This window comes from Acinonyx jubatus, chromosome C2, assembly GCF_027475565.1.
Source record: "Acinonyx jubatus isolate Ajub_Pintada_27869175 chromosome C2, VMU_Ajub_asm_v1.0, whole genome shotgun sequence".
Taxonomy (NCBI): domain Eukaryota; kingdom Metazoa; phylum Chordata; class Mammalia; order Carnivora; family Felidae; genus Acinonyx; species Acinonyx jubatus.
In genome coordinates this window covers 62,773,709-62,797,634 of record NC_069384.1, presented here as the reverse complement: position 1 = coordinate 62,797,634, position 23,926 = coordinate 62,773,709, and the positions used below count along the sequence as shown (strand labels likewise).

Genomic DNA, 23,926 nt, shown 5'->3' with positions numbered 1-23,926 from the left:
TATATACATATATATATATTTACTGTTATTAAATTAATGATTATACCTTATTTTCTGATGATTCATGATGATACACCTACCCCCCCCTTTCCATTTGTTATTATTGGATCTTCTGAAATATACATGATAGGTATTAATCTGATTGATAGATAAAGGAACAAACTAAGACTATTGCACTTCATGTTAAGTAATTTGCCTAAGTTCTATCTCTTTCCCATGCCAGTTTGAACATGCCTGAACAAGTCCCTAACTTTAGCATGCATGTTTTTATACATTCATATTCTTGAGAAGTTTAAGATAATTTTTAGAACATTAGAAGTTACTACTATATTTACATAATAAAAACTATTGCAATGAATCACTGTGGAGTTAAATAATTTGTAATAGGGCATTAGATCAGAGGAAAGAAGAAGAAGGGAAAGAAAACAAGAGGCAAAGAGATAGGAATAAATATACATTTCTATATGTAGAGAAAGGCTAATAATTAAGACTCACAGGAATTATTCCTGGGGCCAGTTTTGACACTTTTATAAATGGTCTAGATGAGGGCTTTCGTACTGAAATATCTACTAAAAGCAGACTCTGATAAATTATTGACCTGACTTGCTTGGCTGACAGTTTCATCTTTCTTAAGGTAGAAGATGTTACAGTGGGGAATTGCTACTTTGGGCTTAATTCTAATCTCGAGGGAGAGGTGGATGGAGATGTGGTGGGGAAATCCACACATAGGCATATCCTGATTGTGTGTGTGTGTGTGTGTGTGTGTGTGTGTGTGTGTGTGTGTTTTTAGACACTAAATCTAGTGGACAAGATGATGATATGGGTTGGGTGATAGTGAGGGCAGTTCATTTGCTTGTTAAACCTAACATGTATTAACTAATAATTAACGTCAACCTGGAAAGACCTCTCAAAGGACCAAACCTTACAAATTCCTGGTCCTAGTCAAGATTTTTATCAATGCTATTCACTATGTCATAGAAGTAACTTATCAGTTATAGATGATAATGTGACAGGAGGTGAATATAAATAATGATTAGTAAAAGAATTAAGAATTAAATAATTAAAATAATCCTGACAGCCTAAACTCCTGGGCCAAAATCAATATGCTAAAGCTGTATGTCTTCAATATTAGCGTTATTTTTGTTGTTGTTTGTTTTGTAATACCTAGTGATGTGCAGGATGTTTCTGATGGAATTGTAAATTAGTTTGATTTTTCTGGAGGGTAATGCGGACATATATAACCAAAGCTGTGAAGTATTCATGATCTGTAAACTGAATATTCTGATTTTAAATAGAATATTATGTACTTTATTTTTATAAAAGAAAGTTAGTGTGTATAGATATACAAATATGTTAAAAACAAAACATGTATAGAGGTATATCCAGGAATATGTCATTGTGGCTGATAATTTTAGGTATGAGATTTTCTTCTTAAGCTTATCTAGGTCTTCTAATTTTTTGTAGATATATGTATTGACTGCATGCTAGAAATGTTATCACAAAAAGATAAGATTGAGGTGGCAGCCATTTCAAGTGAAAATTTTTCTGGGTTATTTGGAGGACAAAAGTTACCACTAGTGTGACAGAGCAGCTAATAAAAGAGTATAATTAGGTTGCATAAATAACAATAAAGCTTCAGTGGGGGTTGGTGGGAGAGGTAGCAAAGAGCTGTTAAGCCCACATAGTTATGGTGATAATTCTTTTATAGGAAACATTTTTAAGTAAGAGTCCTAACAATACGTATAATTTAGTGGATTGAAATTTGACATATAAAAAATTTGTAACTCAAAATCTTTAGCCTACAGAATTGATAACTTGGGGATCTGAGGAGGACAAGCCAGGCTAATTGTGTTTAAATACTTGCAGGATGACAGAATGAAAGACATTCTGATCATCTCTGTAAACCTTTAAAAAAGACTTGAACAAATGGGCAGAAGGCTCAGAGAAGAAGATACTCAGGATTTCCTAACATTTAGAAAACCGCAGCAGGCTACAGTAGAAATAAATGCATTCCCTATCATAGGTCTGTATCTTGGATAGTAATGATTGAAAACCCTGCTCAAAATGATGTTAATCAAAAGTCAAATTTATTGGCTGAGAAGTGGCTGGCTTAGTCTATCCTCCATCAAGCAAAGGCTAGATGCATAGTGTTGATGATGCCCACAGGACCCATCTCCCCTCCTTTCATGTGGTTTTATCCTGAAAGGAGCTTGGTTTCATGATGCAAGATGGCTGCAGGCCTTTAGAACACCCATCCTCTATTTTACATTTAGGGGAAAGACACACATCATCAACAGTAGAGTGAAAAGCCTAGACCTAATTTTCCTTAGCAATAGTTGGCCCCTGTTCTCATCCTCGAACCAAGTACTGTGGGCAGGGTGGTGGTGTATAGAATAGTTGTTTTCTAATGTTTGTTTGTTTGTTTATTTTTGAGAGAGACAGAGTGTGAGCGGGGGAAGGGCAGAGAGAGAGGGAGACACAGAACCGGAAGCAGGCTCCAGGCTCCAAGTTGTCAGCACAGAGCCAGATATGGGGCTCTGAACCCACGGACCTTGAGATCATGACATTAGCTGAAGTTGGACGCTTAACTGGCTGAACCACACAGGTGCCCCTAGAATAGTTGTTTTCTTACAAAGCCAGACAGGGCCTCCCATCCCCCCACCTGAGGATGGGGTCAAACTCAGGTAAACCCCCTGCACTGAGGATATGGAGGAGTGGTTTCTGAAAAGCAATTCACACTAATCGTTTATCAGGAAAATTGATGACTAGACAATGGGCTGCAAAAATGACAGATGCCTATTAAAACTAGGATGACAAGTGTAACTGGATGATTTCTTAGGTTCTTTCCAATGCCAAGATTCTAGAAGGCTGAGATTCAATTTGCAGTTGGTGCTAAGATTTGCAGGGAGAGAAATATAAAAGGAAATACGAAAGGAATTGATGATGAACTCCAGGAAGACATTACCAGGCTGCAAGAGAATAATGGAAAGCAATGCTGTTGGGCAGGCAAAGGTATTAAAGGGGGAAACAATTTGAAACATGGAAATTCCTTTACAGTTGTGAGCTTTTGAGCTTAAAAAAAAAAATTGAGATTCTGTCAGTTAACATGTATCTCTCCCCCAAAGCATTCTCTGTCTCTACTTAATCAAGCATGCATTTTGTGCTGCTTTTTTCCTCCTCATTTAACAAGCACACGTGTGCACACACACATGCACTCTGCCTAGTAGTTTGCAAAAAAACAGAAAGTAGCAGATATCTTTTCAAAACACAAAACGCTCACACATGCACTTATGTATAATCCAATGCTCCAAAAAAATGTAGTCAATTATAGATTATTTAGGTTTGACAGATGCCTTTCAAAATTCATATGATCTCTGGAAGGGTTAAGATTCATTCACAGAGCAAATTGCTTTAATCAGATAATCAGATCACCAGCTCCTTAGGGCTGCTGGCTCAGCAAAATTTCTCCTGCAAATTTACAATTTTATTTGAGAGCGGAAGGAGAGAGGGAGGGCCAGGGTTTGGGAGCAGATGGTGATTTTGGGGTACACCTTAGGCAGCCAATAGACCACTTAAAGAAATGTAGGGGAAGACAAGGGAGAGAAGGAAACCAAGAAGGAGTGGATTTAGAAAGACAGTAACAAGAGAATTTTGCCTAGAACCATCTCAACTCTGTATAAACCAACTGGACATAATGAACATCGCTGCTTCCCTAAATCTCTATAGCCCCTCTAATGTCCCCCTTATGAGCTCCCCACTCTTTTAACTCTTAAGATATAAGGAGGAAGGAAAGGATAAAGAGGCTAAGCCTGCAAAGAGGAAGGTCTTATTCATGTGCCTATCTCCTTGTCCTTTGTATTCTTCGTACTATTTCAGGTTGTAAAGCCTGGGATTTGCCTTTTTTAGGATAACTACAGTGCATCCCCCAGGAACACCAAGGGCAATGCCCTTGTACAAAACCTTAGATCATCTGCACTATATGTGGTTCTGGTTGATGAACCTTAAAAGAGAGGAAATGGAGCTAGAAAAGGTCTAGAGAAGGGCAGATAAAATGATCAGAGGGATAAAAAAGGGTGCAGGATGAGAGCAGATTAAAATGATCACTTTTCTTCATGCTGCCCTCTACAAAACTATGAAGGGCACAGACAAGGTAAACACAGACTAGATGGCCAGACCCTGCAGTGCCATAACCATGGGGAAAGCCACAGGAGCTTAGGGAGAGCAGAGAGATGAATAGAAGACTAGCTTTGTACATAGCACAGATACATGTGTACAATTCCCTACCCTTCAGTAGCAGTATAAGCTAAGTAACTATAAGTAGGTTTTGATAGGTTTGTGATGGAAAAACCCATAATGAGTTTTGATCAAAACAAGCCCTGCATCTTTCATTTTTGCTGTGGATACCTTAAAATAGTGGTCTTCAAACTCGATTGATGATCAGACTCACCTACGGGTGCTTTTAAACTGCGTTTAGCTTCCATAGCCCTACCTGAGATTTCAAAAATAAAACTTTTGGGAAACAATAAGACCCCAAAATTTGTGGTCTACAAAAGATCAGCTGACTCTGATAGTCACAGGACTGAGAAATACTGGCCAAAAGGCTGCCGCTAGCTGCCCTATGTGATGAGGAGATAGCATGGCCTGTGGGATCAGGCAGACCTGGGTATAATTCTGACTGCTGCTTTTCACGGTGTGACTTGGACAAGTTACCTACCCTCTCTGAGCCTGAGTCGATCTTATAGGGTATTAAATAAAGGATTTGGTGCTGAGTAAATACTAGCCTATGTCTCCCCACCCCAGCCTCCAACCAGGTTCTGTGGATTGTCAATCACAGAATCCTGGGCTAGTGAGATTCTGGATTTAAGCACATTGATAGTTCTTTTTTAAATTTTTTTTTAACATTTATTTATTTTTTGAGAGACAGAAAGAGATGGAGTGCAAGCAGGGGAGGGGCAGAGAGAGAGGGAGACACAGAATCTGAAGCAGGTTCCAGGCTCTGAGCTGTCAGCACAGAGGCCGATGTGGGGCTCAAACTCATGAACTGTGAGATCATGACCTGAGCAGAAGTCAGATGCTTAACCGACTGAGCCACGCAGGTACCCCAAGCACATTGATAGTTCTTATACATTAAAGTGTTTGTCTCTGAGAGGGAGAGAAGACGACTGTATAGAAAGGCGTGAAGGTGGACATGCCATCTTCTCCTCTCCTACCTCTATCTTTTGTATTTCCATTTATAGGTAGAATAATGAAAGAAGCATATGTTTCTGAACTATCAAGTTTCCACTTACTGGCTTCATGGTGTTTTGAGATAATTTGTCAGTATTTTGGGGTTTTGGTTTCTGTTGAGGTCTGCACCTCTCAAGATTAGTTTACAGATACCTCTGTGAAGTTAAAACTAAAAGGAAAAACAAATCAGTGGAGATCTCGGAATGTGTGTGAACACGTATTGGGCAGTTGTGCACTGAATCAGCTGGTGAACATTCTTTACTGAGTTGCAGTAAAGATCTAAGGAAATGAGCAGAGAGGAGACATAAGGCATGGGAGGGGACAACTAAGAAGGGAGTTTCTTCAAGAGGCAGGTTGCTTTTAAGGCAAATGCAGGTGTCCTGAGAAAAGAAAAGGAAAACAGAATTCCAGGCTCCTGCGGAGCCAGCAGGACAGGAAAGTGGGGTCACCTAAGATGCTGTGGGTCACTGGGCTATAGCTCTGCTCCGGTGCCCACCTGGTCATGGGGCTACTGCTTTGTACGGGGTTGCATGGGTGTTTTCAAACCCCAACAGACTTGCAGGGAGAGATCTGCCTTATGGGGTCAGTGGGAAGGAAATGTAGAGGTAGTGAACCTATGGCACCGAGTCTTCCCAAATACAATGTCAGAGATGGTGTGTCCATTTCCCCAGCCCTCTCTTCTCATTATTGCATTTGGAGACTCTCAGGGATTCTGTCCATCAGTCTCTGTTGTATACCTGTTTCTGTCCCAGGTCTCTAGCTGGTTATTGAGGAAGATTCATACCTAACAGAATGGAGAACAAGAATTTTCCTGTTACAGTGTAATTGGGGCCGGCACCCAAGGCACGGGTCAAAAGCTAAGTATCTATATTCCAGATTCCAAGAGTCACCAGCAGGTGTGACTAAACGTCTCCCCAAAGAATTTACCGAGGAGACTCTCCCCGAGACCATAGGCGAAGGTCTAGACATAGAGAATCCTGCACATGTTTGAAAAACAGTTTCCAATATGAATAGTTGGGGTGAGAGAAAAGGTCTGAAGGAAAGAGGAAGGGGCCTTAAGTAGTTCATACTTATTTTGGAAGAGAAGTATAAGATACTTTATCATCTGTCTTCTGTTTTGGGGAAAAGACTGTAGGCTTGTATAGACCTGCTTTATTTTATTTCTTAATTATATAAGAAATATATAGACATATTCCTAATTTAGAAATTAGAGTATCAAAGAGAAAGGCAAGCCAGTTTTGCCACAACTCTAGACTATATACATATACATGTATATGTGTGTATATATGTGTTTATGTATATGTGCATAAATATGTGTTTATATGTACGTAAATATGAGTACACATACATATATACATATGCATGTATGTGTGTGTATAAAATCTCTAATAGATATCCATAAATAGTATGAAATGATATGATATTGATTTTTTTCTAATGTGGCTTTTTAGTATTATTCAGTTTGTCTTTTTTATAGCAAATTTGTGTGTGTTTTTTTTGTTTTGTTTTTTTTTTAAATTATGAAGCTGAGATAACCCAGAGAAAGTAAAGCAGATTGTTAAGAGCCTAGATTGTGGAGCAAAACTGCTTGGCTGTGTGACCTTAGACAAGTTATTAATGTTTCTGTTCCCCAGTTCTTCATTGGTACAATTGGGATATAATATGGTGTTCCACACAGGTTTGTTGTGCTGATTAAATGAATTGATACATGTAGACCATGTAGAATAGTGCCTGACATATTGTAGGCGCCATATAAGTATTACAAATAGATCAGGTTCGTTATTTAACAGCAAATTCTAATATACGAATATACCATATTTTATTTAGTGATTCCCCTACTGATTGACATATTGGCTCTTTTCTAATTTTGCATTATTAAAAACAATTCTGCAATAAATATTTAATCAATTTATAACACGTTTTGGGAACATGTGTTACAACTGATATGGCAAATGCTACTGTTATAAATAAATGCTTTTGAAATCACATTGATGCTAAGAATTTGATGTAACTTCTTTCTGATTTACACACTTGAGATCATTTTTCCCATCTTTGAAATGACTTGAGAGAAGCTGTATCCCAAAGATTTAATGAGGTTATGTCCTTTTAACTGTCAAGAGCTCCCAATTCTTTACACTGATATTCTTTTGAATTGTTGATAATTAATCAGGAACATCAGTGGTGAAATGTCACATAGATATCACTCTAACCCTTCGATCTGTATCTTTAAAGGGAGGCTTTTCTCTCTGTCTGCTGGCCTGTCATTGCCAAGCTTCCCTCTTATTAACCTTGAAGTCACATGGAACAGACTCTCCTGTGATTTCATCATATCTCCCATCTGAAGAGATGCTATCACACTCCAAAAAAATAAATTAAAAGCACTGCATTACCCCCACACGCAGGCAGGTCACAGGTTTAATTTTTTTTCCCCTAGTGGGGCTTCTTGCCCAACCTGTCACAGACAAGCATTTACAGATTTCTCTTTGAGTCTTCTATCAGTTTGCATAGAACATTTTATTATTGATAATTGTTCATGAAATTCTCTTTCTTCTGATAAAGCCAATCTTCTCTGAGTTTTATGGAAAATGAGTTATTTGCTTCTTTAAAATGCTTCAACTTCCCAATGGTGATAACTTGATTAGTAAAAATGGTAAGACAAATTTTTATGAAAGCTTTCCGATGTCTTTATAAATTAAACAAAATGTAAAAGACTCTTTGTCCGGTGCATGTGAAGAAGTATCCCATGTGCAGGTTTTCTTGGAGTTAGCACAAGTTGCTAGGCCCTAGGAGTGACCCTGGACAAAATGATGAAGTCTGGGAAGTTGGACTTGAACCTCCTGGCTTTCTCTTCAATATCCACAAATCTCTTGACTGCTTTGAGCTACAGATGTTCTGTTTCCAGTAATCCTTTCCAGCCAAATGTCTCTGCTTTCTCTACTACTGGAAATATCAGAATAATGAGAGGGTGTAAGAATTTCCAGGAAAGAGTGATATTTAGCAAGAAAGAGAAGTGGGGGGCGGGGTGACAAGGGCTAGAGCATGATCTTAACTTGGGATGAAGGAGACTTCAGTTGAATTGATCAAGTGGAACAATTGTCAGCCAGAGACAGTGACGTAAATGCAAGATTTTGTTTTATTTCCAAAGCATCAGACACTGGGTTTGCACAGAGCTGAGGGTCAAAGCACACTGAGGAAGAGTCTGTAGGGTAAGTTTGTTGAAACTGAAATTTAGAAGCTTCCAAGTTTGGGTTGGCATTGAATACAGTCCACAGAACCAGGTGTCAGGGGTGCTAGGGGTAAAACTTTGGAATATGTAAGGGTCAAGTCTCAGGCTGAAAGAGCAGCCAGGTTGCTTGGGCCATGGCAAGTTGTAATGGCAAGTATTTTGTTGTTGTTGTTGTTGTTTCAATTGGATGGGTAAGAGGGTTCTCTTTCACTCAGTTTCATCAGATTCCTGGGTCTTAAAGGGTCCTAGAGAACTGGGCACAAACCTCATCTTTAGAGTTTCTTGGTCACTGCCATTGTTAGTGAAGCCCCTTCTGCAATGCTTTGTTTCTCACAGCTCTCTGGTCCTTTGTGTATACTGGAAACTGGAAGCCTGATACCCTTCACAGGTATCCTTCAGTCCTGCTGTACATACAACCATCATTGCCCACCCTTCCCACTCTGAAGCTTCTAACATTACTGGAATGATGATGTATCCTATAATGTCACATCTCAGTGCCTTATTTGAGTAAAGTGACCTGACTATCATATCACTGCCCTTTCCCAACCCAAGCAGCTTTCTGGGTCCCCTCCCACCCTCAGAGGACTCCTTACTTACCCCTGTCGGGGTTTAACTTTCCAAAACCAAGCTTTATACCCTGACCTCCAAAGAGCTATCAACACCTTCCTACCTAAGACAAGTGATCCTGGAATTAGATCTTAGTTCTTGTGAAAGGAGAAAACTCTTTATTTTTTATTTTTCCACGGTAGAAAAATACCATTTAATCTGTCAAGAATTCCCTTTTATATGGGTTTGCCCTTTCTACTTTTTCCTTTTGTGAGGGGAGAGAATTCTACCCTTTACCCATGAAGGTTTAGAATCAGAGAAAAGATAGGGGAAATTCCATGGAGTTTTGTCTCTTTTCTGTTTCAAGTGACACTATACCTACTAACCTGACATGGAGAATAAATTTGATTTAGTCCTTAGGGTTCCCAGGGAAAAAGTTAGGAATGAGGTACACTTAAGGATTAGACTTCTTTAAGGTGCCTGGAGGTCTATTCCTATGACTTTTTGAGAGTGGGAGAGTCTTTTTCACCAGATTTTCCAGTATTTGGAGACTTTTCTGCTCTATCATGATTTTGTTCAGAACACCCTTCTTCCTTAGTTTTGTTTTAATGTTCGCCTCTGCCCCCAATCCTCCCTCAACTTCAAGACAAACTCATCTTCCAACTCTTTCTCACATGTGTAGGTACATATTTTGCATTTTCTAGTAGTTTTTTATAACATTAATGGATTTTTAAATACTAGTCTGCCATCTCTGACATCTAAGAACATTTGCCTTTTATATTATTTCTGCCTTTATTTATGAAGCTCCTGCCAAAAAGACAAATTAGAATTCATTTTCCACATTAATGAAGATGTCTAAACCAACTTTGATCCAAATTAAAATGAAAAGGGTGCTGGTGTATTTGAAAACTGAAAAGGTAAGCTGTGAGGGCATCATTGGCAAATTTAAAAATTGTGTGTGACAGGGGCACCTGGGAGGCTCAGTTGGTTAAGCATCTGATTTCGGCTCAGGTCATGATCTAGCAGTTTGTGAGTTCGAGCCCCACGTCGGTCTCTGTGCTGACAGCTCAGAGCCTGGAGCCTGCTTCAGATTCTGTGTCTCCCTCTCTCTAACCCTCCCCCCCCCCCACTTTCTCTCTCTCTCTCTCTCTCTCTCTCTCTCTCTCTCAAGAATAAATGTTTTTTAAAAAATTGTGTATGATGATACTTGCAGACAAGGTCTTGGCTCAGCCATCAGCACTTTGATCACGACCTTGGGTAATTTTGACATGAGTGGTACTTGGATCCCACTTTGGGAAGCATCACAGTGTTTTCTATCTTACATAGATATCGTCATCTAGATCTATGGGTTATTTATGTTAATGTACTCCTTGGAAAAGCAGTGCAAAGGGAGTTTCAGTGTTAGATGAGGCATGATACTCTAAAATGTTCTTTTTGGTAAACTTAACAGAGAGGATGTTTGACACTGGATTGAACTAGATGTAAAAAGGCACTAGACACTGGTGTCTGAGAGAACTGAGCTCTGAAATCCTGCTCTCCTAGTAATTTTGCGTGTTGTTTGAAAGTCATTCAACTTCTTCCAGAGTCTATTTCTTCATATCTAAAATGATGTGTTAATAATATTTACCTGAAGGGTTGCTGAGAAGCCGAAATGCATCAGTGTGTGGAAATCACTTGGTATACTTTGTAACACATATAGAATTTTTGCACCTGATGCCTATAACTTCTACAGTGCAGGCATAACTTTGGGTGCATACATGTAATACACATATATGCATGCACAGACACACATGCAGAAAGCAGGGAGAGGAGGAGAGGGAGAGAGAGGGAAGGCCTGGCAGGGAGATAGGGACTCTTGTTTTGGAAACTCTCTAGTCTCAAGAATTACATATTTTACCAGGCACAATTCCTAGGTAACTATTTTAGGTACATAAAGAATATACATGTGTAGGAGTCTAATTTGAGAGAGAAAAATGCTAGAACTAGTTGTGACTTTTATCTCTCTAATGAATACTTACATCTTTTGGTTCACCCTCCCAGCGAGTCAAGCATTCCTTCCCATTGCATATTTCTTTGGAGGGAGCTGCAACTGCCGCTACTCCTTCAAAAAGTTGCTCGCACAGGCATAGACAAAACCCTTTTAGATGAAAAAGAAAAAAAAGTAAACAAATGGAAAAAATATTTTCACACACCCCTGAGAGTGCAATGTTGGGGCAATCCAAGAATGCATTTATATTTTCTTCCTACTGGGAAATCTGTTTGCATCAATGCCCTTCAATGCTATTTGACATTTAGGACTCGAGAAAGATAAAAATATGGGTGTGGAATTGAGTTAGCAAAGTTGAGGTAGAAAGTAGTCCTTAAATGTGCTTAAACATGCTTATGTAGATTCCTTTAAACTTTGTTTTGTTTCATCAAATCATAAAAGCATGTTTTAAAATTATTATAGAAGTTGGAGACTGTCAGTGAGATAAAGGGCTGTAAACTGCCAGATATCTAGGAGACTGGCCTGGGCAGACCCTTTTGAAACCCAGAGGATCGTCTCTTCCTCATTAGCGAATATCATTTTCATAATGGGGGAAAGGAGAAAGGAAGAGAATATCCAATGTAACTTCATGATAGCTCAGATAATGTGTGGCCTCAGATCTCACAATTCAAGGTAGAGGAAAACTCTGAACCCCTGAATTACAGTAGTCAGTTATTTTTCTCATCGCTCCTAATCAAAGATAGCTTCCCCTCATTTTCACTGCCCCTCATTCTGTCCTCTTTCTTCTCATTTAATCAGTTCAGGTTATTCCATTGAGAATGCTAAACTGAAAATCCTAGGCTGGCATCTTGTGTATCCGTAAGACAGGGAGAGCTGTAAGGGCCCCTGCTGTAGGTACTATTCCCCCAGGGCCTTCAGCCCCAACCAGGGAGGCTGAGCTATTAATGAGGAGTATAAGGCTTCCTTGCTTATTCAGCCCTTGTCCTCTCTCCTGAGACTGCCAACAAGAGAAGCAATTAGGGCCAATTGTGGTGGTGGTTGGCTGCCTTTTAAAATAGAAACCATCTCAAAATCCGTCTAAGAACGTGCCTTACTTTCAGCTTCCCTATAGACCACAGAGACATTCAGTGACAGTGCTGAGAATTACCCAGATTATCCATGGAAGCCAGTAATAGTCCAATTACCAACACTTGTTTGCAGTCTTTTAGTGAACTTTCTCTGAAGTTGGGAAAGAGTATGCTGCAATAGGGCTGAGGCTGATGTCGGGGTGGGGGTTGTTGGAAAAACTGTTCTGAGAATAAAGTTGTTTTGATCAGTGACTCAAGATTCCCTTAGATTAGGTGACAACTGGAGGCTCTGATGTGTTTTCATAACACATAATTGTGTTATTACCATTAATAACATTACCATTGTGGAGAAATGATTTTTCCACAGACTATGGAATCTCCCATCCAAGCCTGTGTTCATTGTATGTTTGCTATATTGACTTGAGGGAAAGTTGGTGGGGTTTTGGTGTGGTTTTTTTGTTTGTTTTTAAGATCCTATGTATTCTCTTCATGAATTAGATAATCCCAAAACTAATAGGAAACTCTAAACAAAAGCTGAAAACCAATGTGCTTATCTGTCACCTGTTTTAACACTTTGAGTAGGATTCTCTTGCTTTGTATTTAGAGGGATGATGACCCAATTTAGAATAAACTAGAGTATGAGATAGCTTTTTTAAAACTGTCTCCTGCTATTGTTAAAAGTTCCAGCCTTGAGGGAAAGCAAAGAAACCAAAACTTATTTTCTCTGTGAGCAAGTTTTCCCTTGTCAATTCAAAAAAGGATTATATAGATAAATACTAAATGCTTAATTTCCATAATAAAGTAATAAGTGATGCTTTGCCATTTCTTCTCTTTTTTAAGTAGAGCTATTAATATGCTGTTATTTGGAGTCTATGATCTTACCTCTAGCTGTCTGATAATAAATCAGGAGCTATCATTCACGGAGACAGGAGATGACTACATTACTTCAGTCAGAATTCTTTGGAACCCTTAGTTTTATCCATCAATTTCTGCAATGATAAAGGAACCATATGGGAGGATCTTTCCATTTTTTTCTTCTGCCAGCCCCCTATTTACATTCAAACTTCATCTTTTAAAACCATTTCTAAATATTTCTTTTTACTTACAGTCAGTATCTTTTAAATGACAATATTAACATACATGCAGACCATCGTAGCTATATTTCTGGAGTACTGGAAATTGTGCAATTTATGTGCATAAGCCATTTGCTCATCTCTTCCTTTTAAGAGCATCTGTGTTTCTCCATGACAGCTCATTTCTGTAGTTTATAATTTTCATTTGGAGTATTCTATACCCTAGACCATTCTACACTGGGCAATGGCAGCTGCACCTCCTCAGATAGGATTCTATTGAAAAATCCTGGGTTCTGCCAATAACTATCTTGGGAGGAAGGCATAGGTGTGTGTGTGTGTGTGTGTGTGTGTGTGTGTGTGTGTGTGTGTGTGTGTGTGAGAGAGAGAGAGAGAGAGAGAGAGAGAGAGAGAGAGAGAGAGAAAGAAAATGTGTATAGAGGAGTTTATGTGTTATTTGGGTATCAACCTATATTTCTCCAATTGTTCCCTTTAGGTCTTGTGTAGCTTATTAGCTCTTTGCTGGCTCAGGATCCTCTGGCCATCCTGTCACTACCCTTTACAGGAGAACAGATTGCTGCTGGGCCCAGATTGTTTGCACTAGAACGCACTGAATGTCCAGGGAAAAGGAGAACCTTCTAGAGTTTTACAAATTTTAGTATGTTGAACAATGACCACCCAAAGATATCAAGTCCTAATCCCTGGAATTTGGAAATCGTCCCTTATTTGGAAAAGGATTCTTTACAGATGTAATTAAGGATTTTGAAATGAGGGGATTGCTCTGGATTATTTGGTTGAACCCTAAAGGCCATCACAAGCTTTAGTAACTACCTCTAAGTGTCCTTATAAGAGGAAGGCAAAGAGCTGTTAACAGAAACATGAAGAGAAGGCAGTATTAAGACAGAGGCAGACTACTAGGTGTTTATCTAAAGAATATAAACATGCTTATTTGAAGGGGCACATGTACCCCAATGTTTATAGCAGCCTAATTGTGGAAAGAACCTAAATGTCCATCAATTGATGAATGGATAAAGAAGATTTGGTGTGTGTGTGTGTGTGTAAGTATATGCACACACACACATATACATGTATATACACATACATATACATGCAATGGAATATGTATACATATATATGCATATATATATACATATACATGCAATGGAATATTATGCAGTGATCAAAAAGAATGAAATCTTGCCATTTGCAATGATGTGGATGGAACAAGACTGTATTATGCTAAGTGAAGGAAGTCAGTCAAAGACAAATACTGTAGGATTTCACTCATATGTTGAATTTAAGAAACAAAACAGATGAACACGGGGAAAGAAAGGAAAAATAAAGTAAGATAAAAACAGGGAGGGAGGCAAACCCTAAGAAACTCTTAGAGAACAAACTGAGGGTTATTGGAGGGGAGGTGGGTAGTAAGGGGATGGGCTCAATGGGTGATGAGTATTAAGAAGGGCACTTGATGCAGTGCCTGGGTGGCTCAGTCGGTTGAACCTCTGACTTTGACTCAGGTCATGATCTCACAGTTCGTGGGTTCCAGCCCCGCGTCAGGCTCTGTGCTGACAGCTCAGAGCCTGGAGACTGCTTCAGATTCTGTGCCTCCCTCTCTCTCTGCCCTTCCCCCCACTCATGTCTCTGTCTCTCAAAAATAAAAATAAATGTTAAATTTAAAAAAAAAGAGGGCCCTTGTTGGCATGAGCATTGCATGTTGTATGTAAGTGTTGAATCACTAAATTCTACTCCTGAATCCAATACTATATGTTAACTAACATGGATTTAAATAATAATAAAAACAAAAGACAGAGGCAGAAATTGATAGCGGTGCTGACACAAGCCAACAAGAACCACTGTAACTACCAGAAGCTGGAAGAGGCAAGGCGGAGGCTTCCCTAGAATCCCCTAGAAAGGGTGGCCCTGCTGGATTTGGACTTTGTGCATCCAGAACTGTGAGAGTGTGACTCTGTGTCATTTTCAGTTAAGCCATTGCCCTGTGGTAATTTGTTCCCGTGTTCTTAGAACACTAACGTGTAGGTGAGGAAAAATAACACAGGATGTAATATTTCATAAATATTATGCCTCCTAGACTTATTAAATTATCAGAAATGTTGAGGATTTTTATGAACATCACAGTTGGGCATCATCCCCCTTCTCCTCCTTTACAGCTGCCTTGTTAAATATGGGAGCCACTAGCCACATGTGGCAATTGAATAATTGAGATGTAGCTACTGGAACTAAGAAATTGAATTTTTAATTTTATTCAATTTTAATTAACTTAAATTTTTAAAACTTGTAGTTGATTCAGTTATTGGAAAGCTTTTCAGCATGCTTGGAACAATTTAGGTATGTGAATTTACTTTTTCAACTGTAAATTTTATGAAATATAAATATACATCAAATATTCCAATGAAAATTTATTCTCCAAACGGAGATGTGCTCTAAGTGTAAAATAAATACCATATTTCAAAGACTTATTATGGAAAAAATGCAATATATCTTACCAATATGTTTTATATTGATTACAGGATGAAATGATAATATTTTGGATATGTTAGATGAAAGATATTACTAAAATTAATTCCAGTTATAGTAATAGATCTGCATTCTGGTAGCTTACGGACCAAACCAGTCATTCAGCTTGCCATTCACTTGGGACAAGCTTTGACCACATGTCCATTCTCATGGCTGGTCATTTCATTTGGTGTTTTGTTCAATGAAAACAACCATGTTTTGAATTAGAATTTAAACATAAACATTTAACACTGCCTTCACTCCTGATAGAGCATACAAAAGAAAAATAATTAAAGATTACAAGATGTGTTCTTGATGGTTACAGTTTGAAGATGTTTTTTAGGGCTTGGGAAGTATATACTGTCTTAAAGCAGTTGAGTTTCCGAAGCTTCAGCAAAGATATTCCAGTCCTATTTCCAGTAGCTCTTGATAGTTCTGGGTGAAACAGCAATATTTTTATTCTTGCTTTGCTTTATTTGCCTCATGGATCTCTTCCAAATATTTAAAAAATAACATTATTAGTTATGTAAATAAATTTATTTTAATTGATTTAAAATGACATTTCACTTGAGAAGTGCAATAATGTTTTTACTTTCTCTACCATTACATTGAATATATTCTGTATTTTAAAGAATTATTATCTTCAGGCAATTACCATAGTGAAAAATAATTCTGAAAAACCAGGATTGTAAGTAAAAAGGGTTTTATCTACCAATCTCTATTGGACTGATTGTGGAGCCTAAAACTATAAGCAATAAACAACACTTGAGAGTAGAAAACCTCTTGTACTTGGTATTTAAGTAGTTCAGTGTTGTTTTGCTTCTTCTCCTCTTAATTCTTCAGTCAATACATGTCTTCCCACGGGTCCCTCCTACATTACTGCCACACCTAACCCCAGATCCTGCTGACTTTAGAGGCCATCTACAAAGAGAACAGACATTTTTGTCCCAGAAACTACAGGAGTTAGCAAGGACTTAATGGTCTCGTTTCACAGATGGGGGATAGTTTAGAGTCAGGGCCAGGGCTAGCACAGAGGGTCTTCTGATATCACATCTAATTATCTTTCTGCTAAATCATACTTTTCCACTACAAATGACCTGAAGATATCCTGAATGTTATGCACTCTTAGATGATCTCCTAATTTCCAAAAGAATCTGATCAAAAGTGAAAGGCCACACCTTGTGAAAACTAGAAATTGGTGGATGTTTGTTCTAACACCAGTACTGCTGTGGACATCTGCTGAATTTGCGATGGGCTGTCTGTTCATTCACCCCTCATGCTTTACCCAGAGTGTTTGCTGCTAAAATAGGGTTATGTTTGTAAGGCAAGCACCCTACACAGAGATAGTCCCTACAATTGTAGTAGCTGTGTCCCCTGATACATATGAAGTCCCATGTGAAGTTTTTAAGAGGAAACTAAATTCTTTGTCATATGCCAAGTTTTCTGGACCAGGGTATTAATATTTATGTTCTAAGTTTTTAAAATTAAATTTATTATTAATATAGTATTCTAACCTTCAAAGCCAAATACTAGTTATTTGATTTTATGCATCCTGACATAACAATTTGAAGAAAAATTAATACCGTAGTTCACACTGACAGAGTTTTAAACACTTTTAAAGTGCTATGTGTTTAATATCTAGCTTTGCTTTTCAATGCTCAAGCTCAGAAACCTCAAGCCTAAATATTGCCTTTCTTAAAATGTCTCTTTCTTTTGTACTTTATGTCTTCCTAGATTATATTTGATGTCTTACCTCATGACCTGATTGTTGGTCCACATTCAGAGATCCTACCTCGGTGGGTTTAGTAACTGGACTGGGGTAGGGTGTAAGTCGCCATGATGACATAGTCAGGAAAAGCACACATCGCCAGAGGTGTATGTAATGGCTCTAAACACTAAGGTGCAGTATGTTGCATCGAGATCCTTGGGTTTTTCTCCTCTCTGAGTTTTATATTCCTAGTCTGGAAGACTAGAATCATTCCAGGACTATCTATCTCATGGAGTTGTGAGGATAATATGGAATAGAATACTCATGCAGTTTAAAAAATTAATTAACTATGAAACACAAAATAACACATAACTGCGATAGGGACTCTATTTGAATACGATGCTGAAAGCAAAGGAAAGAGAAGAGAGGTAGGATGGCAGGAAAGGGGAAGACCGGGGCTTAGGATGAATTAGGCTCATAGTTGCAATATTGGTGTTTGGGGGGGGGGGGTCTTATTTTTTCCTTAAAAACTTGAAGTTTGAGCTCACTGTGTGTGACTGTGAAAAATGTACAGAACTTTTTCACATACTGCAGTAGCAGATTTTGATAGATTGGACAGTGACATTAATTTTATGATTTGCATTATTAAAACAAGATTATGCACAGACAGTGCTTTAAAAATTGTAAACATGCGTTGAAATTGTATGGATTATCATTATTGTCAAATGATGTGTGTGGGAGTTTATGTTGTTGAGTGCAGTTTGCATCTTTTGGAGAAGGAAGAGCCTTGTAGTTTAAAATGGAGGGAACCTGTGACAGCTGATTCTGGGGATCTCCTGTTGAAATTTTTAAAATTTATCTTGGTGTTACATAAAAGTCTTTTTTTTTTTTTAATTTGAGAGAGAGAGAGAGAGAGAGAGAGAGAGAGATAACAAGAGCGCACACACATGCAAGCGGGGGAGAGGAGCAGAGGAAAGGGAGAGAGAATCTTAAGCAGGCTCTGTGCTGAGTGAAGCTCCATCCCATGACCCTGGGATCATGACCTGAGCCAAAACCAAGGGTTGGATGCTCAACTGATTGAGCCATCCACGTGCCCCCAAAGTCGTTTGTTTTATATCTAAAATTAAGGTATGGGATGGGAAAGCAGGAAGAAATAATTCCTTTAGTGGGAAAGTACATATTCTGTGATAAACATTTGTAGGGATTTTTCTATCTGCTTTTTCTGTTTTCTTTTTTTTTTTCTTTTTTTAGTATATGTGCTGCCAAAGCAAGCATTTTATCTGCTTTTTTGAATCCTAACAATTTGGTGGTTTTGCATGTATTTTTATATTTTTACTGCTGCTGTCATTAACCACTTATCTTTCTCTTCCTCCCTTCAGAACGTACATTTCCATTTATTCTCCATTGCAGTCAGTTCACTAGTCATTATGCCAGATGACCTCTGAAAGTAGCCCTAAATGGACGTGTAAACATGATACGTGAATAGAAGTGGCTCTGTCTGATATTTCTTTCGTACACAAAGTTTTCTTCAAAGCAATGACTAAAGCTTTTTGCCCTTTTCAAGCCCTCCAATCCTCAGGAAGTTATTTTCAGTGAAGTGGTGAGAAGGAAAGAGTTCAAATAGGATTGATTTAATAGAGCTATGATGTGAAAAATCTTGCAACACGCTGTCTGCCTGAAATGGCCAATCATGGAAGCATTAAAATCAGAGCTGGGAAGTAAGCTGAGGCATCCCAAAGAGGCACCCAAATTAAAGAATGACAGCAGCTTGCCATTCCTGTGTGGAGAAATACAAGTATTATAGGATGAGAAATAGCCAAAGGAACATTTGAAGCAGTTATCATCTGTGAGCTACAAACAGCTTTAGCTACAAATTTAGTGCAAGAAAATTTCCCTCCTCCTCCCACTCCCCACCAATGACCCAAGAAATTAAAAGAAAACCTTCATATTTCTTTTGCTCATCTGTCTACTTTCCTCCATGGGATCTATTCTCTCTTACTTACTGATAATTTATTCCTATCATCACAAAACTCTACTGTCTTTCATACTTTAATGGTGTATTTGGTTTCTTTCTCTTTTGCTATTAACTACTCTCAAAGAGTATTGTTCATCTATGAGTTCTTTAAAGCTGCCTATCAGGGCATGACAAATGTAGCTTCAGGGCAGGGGCTTTCTAAGAGATTACTGCCTAAGAAGTATGGCAATGATGGCAGCAAACATATGGGATTGCAGATTGCTGTAATAGAATGTAGGATAACTAGGTAAAATATGAGTAATGAGTCCTGCTAGGATTGTGGGAGTGGAAGTACTGAATCTTTGAGGGGTTGCCCCTTTCCCAAGGTCATTTAGCCCAATAAGCAAATCTAGAAACTTAATTATCAGTGGTATGACATGCATTCATGAAATGTGTAGGGAATTCCTTTGTAAATCAGAATTCCAATTAAAATAATATATTATTACAAATTTGTGTATGAGTGTGTGTATGCAAATAAAGGGAATGTCTTTAAGCATGAAGAAGAAAATAAATATACAATGCTATCACTTGGCGAGAACTACAGCTTTTATGATGTCTAGCTTTCCAACCTATGTACACATAAGTATGTATTCTTTAAAATAAGGAATCATAATATGCACTTTGATTTGTAACCTTTTTTGTCTGGAGTAAATTGAGAAATGAAGGAAGGAACTTGAGGAAGCATGTACACAGATCTTTTAAGAAGTTCCTCTGTGACTGAAGCTGGGGAAGAGGTTGGAAGGAGAGCAAATAACTAAAGGATTAGTGTATTTGAGATGGTGAGAATGAATGGGATCTGCAGAAACTATGGAGCCGGACTTGATGGAGTGAAGGCCATTCTTTGTTGTAATGAGGAAGAAGAGGGCCATGGACGCAGGTGGTTTGTTAACAGAAAAAGTGATCAGAAAATGAGGAAAGTCAATGTTGGTGACTTGTCCTTGTTTTTTCTAAGGAAGCCCAAGGGAAAATCTTCCATTAATTTAAAATGAAAAAGGGGTATGTAGGGGTGTTGAGGCAAGAATAGAATGTATGAAAGTTTTCTGGGTGAACAAAAGAGTGACTTTTCTAGTACACTATGGTGGAATTTCCAGACAATATTGAGGTCCTGGTTAAAGTTCATGATCATACAACTAAAATAAGGAAGTTGGCTTTGTTGTGTAGCTTTTGCAGGAATGTTTGGCTATTTAGATGAAAGTACAGGAATACCTCAGAGACACTGAAGGTTTGGTTCCAGACCACTGAAATAAAGTGAATATTACAATAAAATGAGTTTGGTGACTTCTTTGATTTCCCAGTGCATATAAATTATGTTTATTTATACTATTTTGTACTCTATTAAGTGTGCAAAAGCATTATTAAAACATAATGTACATATGTTAGTTAAAAAAACACTTTATTGCTAAAAAACGTTAACCATCATCTGAGTTTTCAGTAAGTCATAATCTTTCTGCTGGTGGAGGGTCTTGCTTTGATGTTAATGGCTGCTAACTGATCAGGATAGTGGTTGTTAAAGGTTGGGATGGCTGTGACAATTTCTAAAATAAGACAAAATGATTTTAAAAATCAGACTTTTAAAACATTTTATTTATTTAATTTTGAGAGAGAGAGGGAGGGAGGGAGGGGCAGGGAGAAAGGAAGACAGAGGATCTGAAGCAGGCTCCATGGAACAGCAGAGCGCCCAATGCAGGGCTCTAACCCATGAACTTTAAGATCATGACCTGAGCCTAAGGCAGATGCTTAACTGACTGAGCCACCCAGGTTCCTCTAAAAATGACTTTTAAAATAAAACAACAATGAAAAAAATAAAGTAACAATGAATTTTGCCACATCAATTGACTCATTCATAAATGATTTCTTGGAACCATGTGATAACGTTTGATAACATTTTACCCATAAGCAGAGCTTTTTTTCAAAATTAGACTCAGTCTTAAAAACACTTTCTGCTGTTTTATCAGGTAAGTTTATGTCATATTCTAAGTACTTTGTTGTCATTTCAACTATCTTCACAGCATTTCCACCAAGAGTAGACTCCATCTCAAGAAACCATCTTCTTTGCCCATTCATAAGAAGCAACTGCTCATCCATTCAAGTTTTATCATTAGATGGCAGCCCTTCAGTCCCATCTTAAGGCTCCACTTCCGACTCTAGTTCTCTTGCTATTTTCTACCACATCTGCAGTTACTTTCTCCTCTGAAGTCTTGAACCCTCAGAATCATTCATGAGAGTTGGAATCACCTTCTTCCAAATGTCTGTTAATGTTATATTTTGCCCTCTTCCCACAAATCATGAATGTTCTTAATGGCATCTAGAATAGTGACTCCTTTCCAGAGGTTTTCAATGCACTTTGCCCAGATCCATCAGAAGAATTACTATCCATGGCAGCTATATTTTATTAAATGGATTTCTTCAATAATAAAAAGACTTGAAAGTCCAAATGACTCTTTGATCCATGGGCTGCAGAATGGATGTCGTGTTAGCAGGCACGAAAACAGCATTAATCATGTTGTCCATCTCCAATAGAGCTCTTATGTCATGAGGTATGTTGTCAATGAAAAGTGATATTTTGAAAGGAATTTTTTTTTTTTAATGTCAACAGTAGCTTTCAGTAAACCGTGTTGCTATGAACAGATGTGTTGTCATCCAGGCTTTATTGTCCCATTTACAGAGCTGAGGAAGAATAGATAGTTCTTAAGAACTATAGCATTTTCAGAATGGTAACTGAGTATTAGCTTCAACTTCAAGTCACCAGCCAATTAGCCCCTCAACCAGAGGGTCAGACTGTCCTTTGAAGCTTTGAAGCTAGGCATTGACTTTTCCTCTCTAGCTACGAAAGTCCTAGATGGCATCCTTTTCCAATAGAAGGCTATTTCATCTACAATGAAAATATATTATTTAATATAGCCACCTTCATTAAATATCTTAGCTAGATCTTCTGGATAACTTGGCTGCAGCTTCTACATCAGTACTTGCTGTTTCACCTCACTTTTGTGTTATGGAGATGGCTTCTTTTCTTAAACCTCATGAGCCAACCTCTGCTAGCTTCCAACTTGTCTTCTGTAGCTTCTTTCCTTATCTCAGCCCTCACAGAATTGAAGAGAATCAAGGCATTGCCCTGAATTAGGGTTTGACTTAAGAAAATACTGTGACTGGTTTTATCTTTATCCAGGTGACTAAAATGTTCTCCATATCAGCAATAAGGCTGTTTTTCTCTTTTTTGTTTGTTTATTTTTGTTTTTATCATTCTTGTGTTTACTGGAGTAGTACTTTTAATTTCCTCCAAGAAATTTCCCTTTGCACTCACAATTTAGCTAACTGTTTGGTGCAGGAGGCGTAACTTTCAGCCTATCTCTGCTTTTAACATGGCTTCCTCACAAAGCTTAATAATTTCTAGCTTTCAATTCAAAATGAAAGACTTGTGGGGTGCCTGGGTGGCTCAGTCGGTTAAGCGTCCGACTTTGGCTCAGATCATGATCTCGCAGTTCGTGAGTTCAAGCCCCGCGTCGGGCTCTGTGCTGATGGCTCAGAGCCTGGAACCTGTTTCGGATTCTGTGTCTCCCTCTCTCTCTGACCCTCCCCCGTTCATGCTCTGTCTCTCTCTGTCTCAAAAATAAATAAAGGTTAAAAAAAATAAATAAAATGAAAGACTTGTGACTCTTCACTTGAACACTTAGAGGCCACTGTAGGGTGATTAATTGGTCTAATTTAGGTATTTTTGAGTCTCAGGAAATAGGAAGGCTCAAGGAGAAGGAGAGAGATGGGGAAATGGCTGTCAGTGGAGCAATCAGAATACATACAACATTTATCAATAAAGTTAACTGTCTTATACGGTCATAGTTTGTGGTACCCCAAAACACTTACAGTAGTAACATCAAGGATCACTGATCACAGATCCCTATAATGAATATAATGAAAAAGTTTGAGATACTGTGAAAATTACCAAAATGTGATAGAGACGTGAAGTGATCAAATGATGTTGGAAAAATAGCACCAATAAATTTGTTCAATTCGGGGTTGCCACAACTCTTCACTTTGTAAAAAACATATTATCTATGAAGTGGGATAAAGCAAAGCACAATAAAATGAGGTACACCTGTACATAAAACGTTAATGGGGGCACCTGGGTGGCTCAGTTGGTTAAGCGTCCGACTTCAGCTCAGGTCATGATCTCACAGTCTGTGAGTTCGAGCCCTGCGTCAGGCTCTGTGCTGACAGCTGAGAGCCTGGAGCCTGCTTCAGATTCTGTGTATCCCTCTCTCTCTGCCCCTTCCCTGCTCATGCTCTGTCTCTCTCTGTCTCAAAAATAAATAAAAACATTTAAAAAAAAAAAAAAAGGTTAGTGGTATGATTCTCTCAGAGTTGGAGTTTTCCCAGGTGACTATAAGACTGTAACAGAGGTGGCCGAGAGCATTTGCAAGGAAGTTTAATAATCACAGAAAAGCAAGAAAGTGGAGACAAGTGAGGATAAATGGCATATTTTTGAAATCAAAGAATTGTGGCAGTAGGAGTACCAGAGAAAATTGGCGTGTGTGTGGATATTTATAGAAAATAGTCAAATAGGATGTTTA

General features: G+C 38.3%; 1 long non-coding RNA gene across 1 annotated transcript; it reads left to right on the top strand.

Annotated features, from left to right (window-relative positions):
• Window positions 1-16: 16 nt before the first annotated feature.
• Window positions 17-23,649, top strand: LOC128315186 (uncharacterized). Its single transcript, XR_008297677.1, has 2 exons — window positions 17-760; window positions 791-23,649. It is a non-coding gene; the product is annotated as an uncharacterized LOC128315186 (long non-coding RNA).
• The last annotated feature ends 277 nt before the right edge of the window (window positions 23,650-23,926 follow it).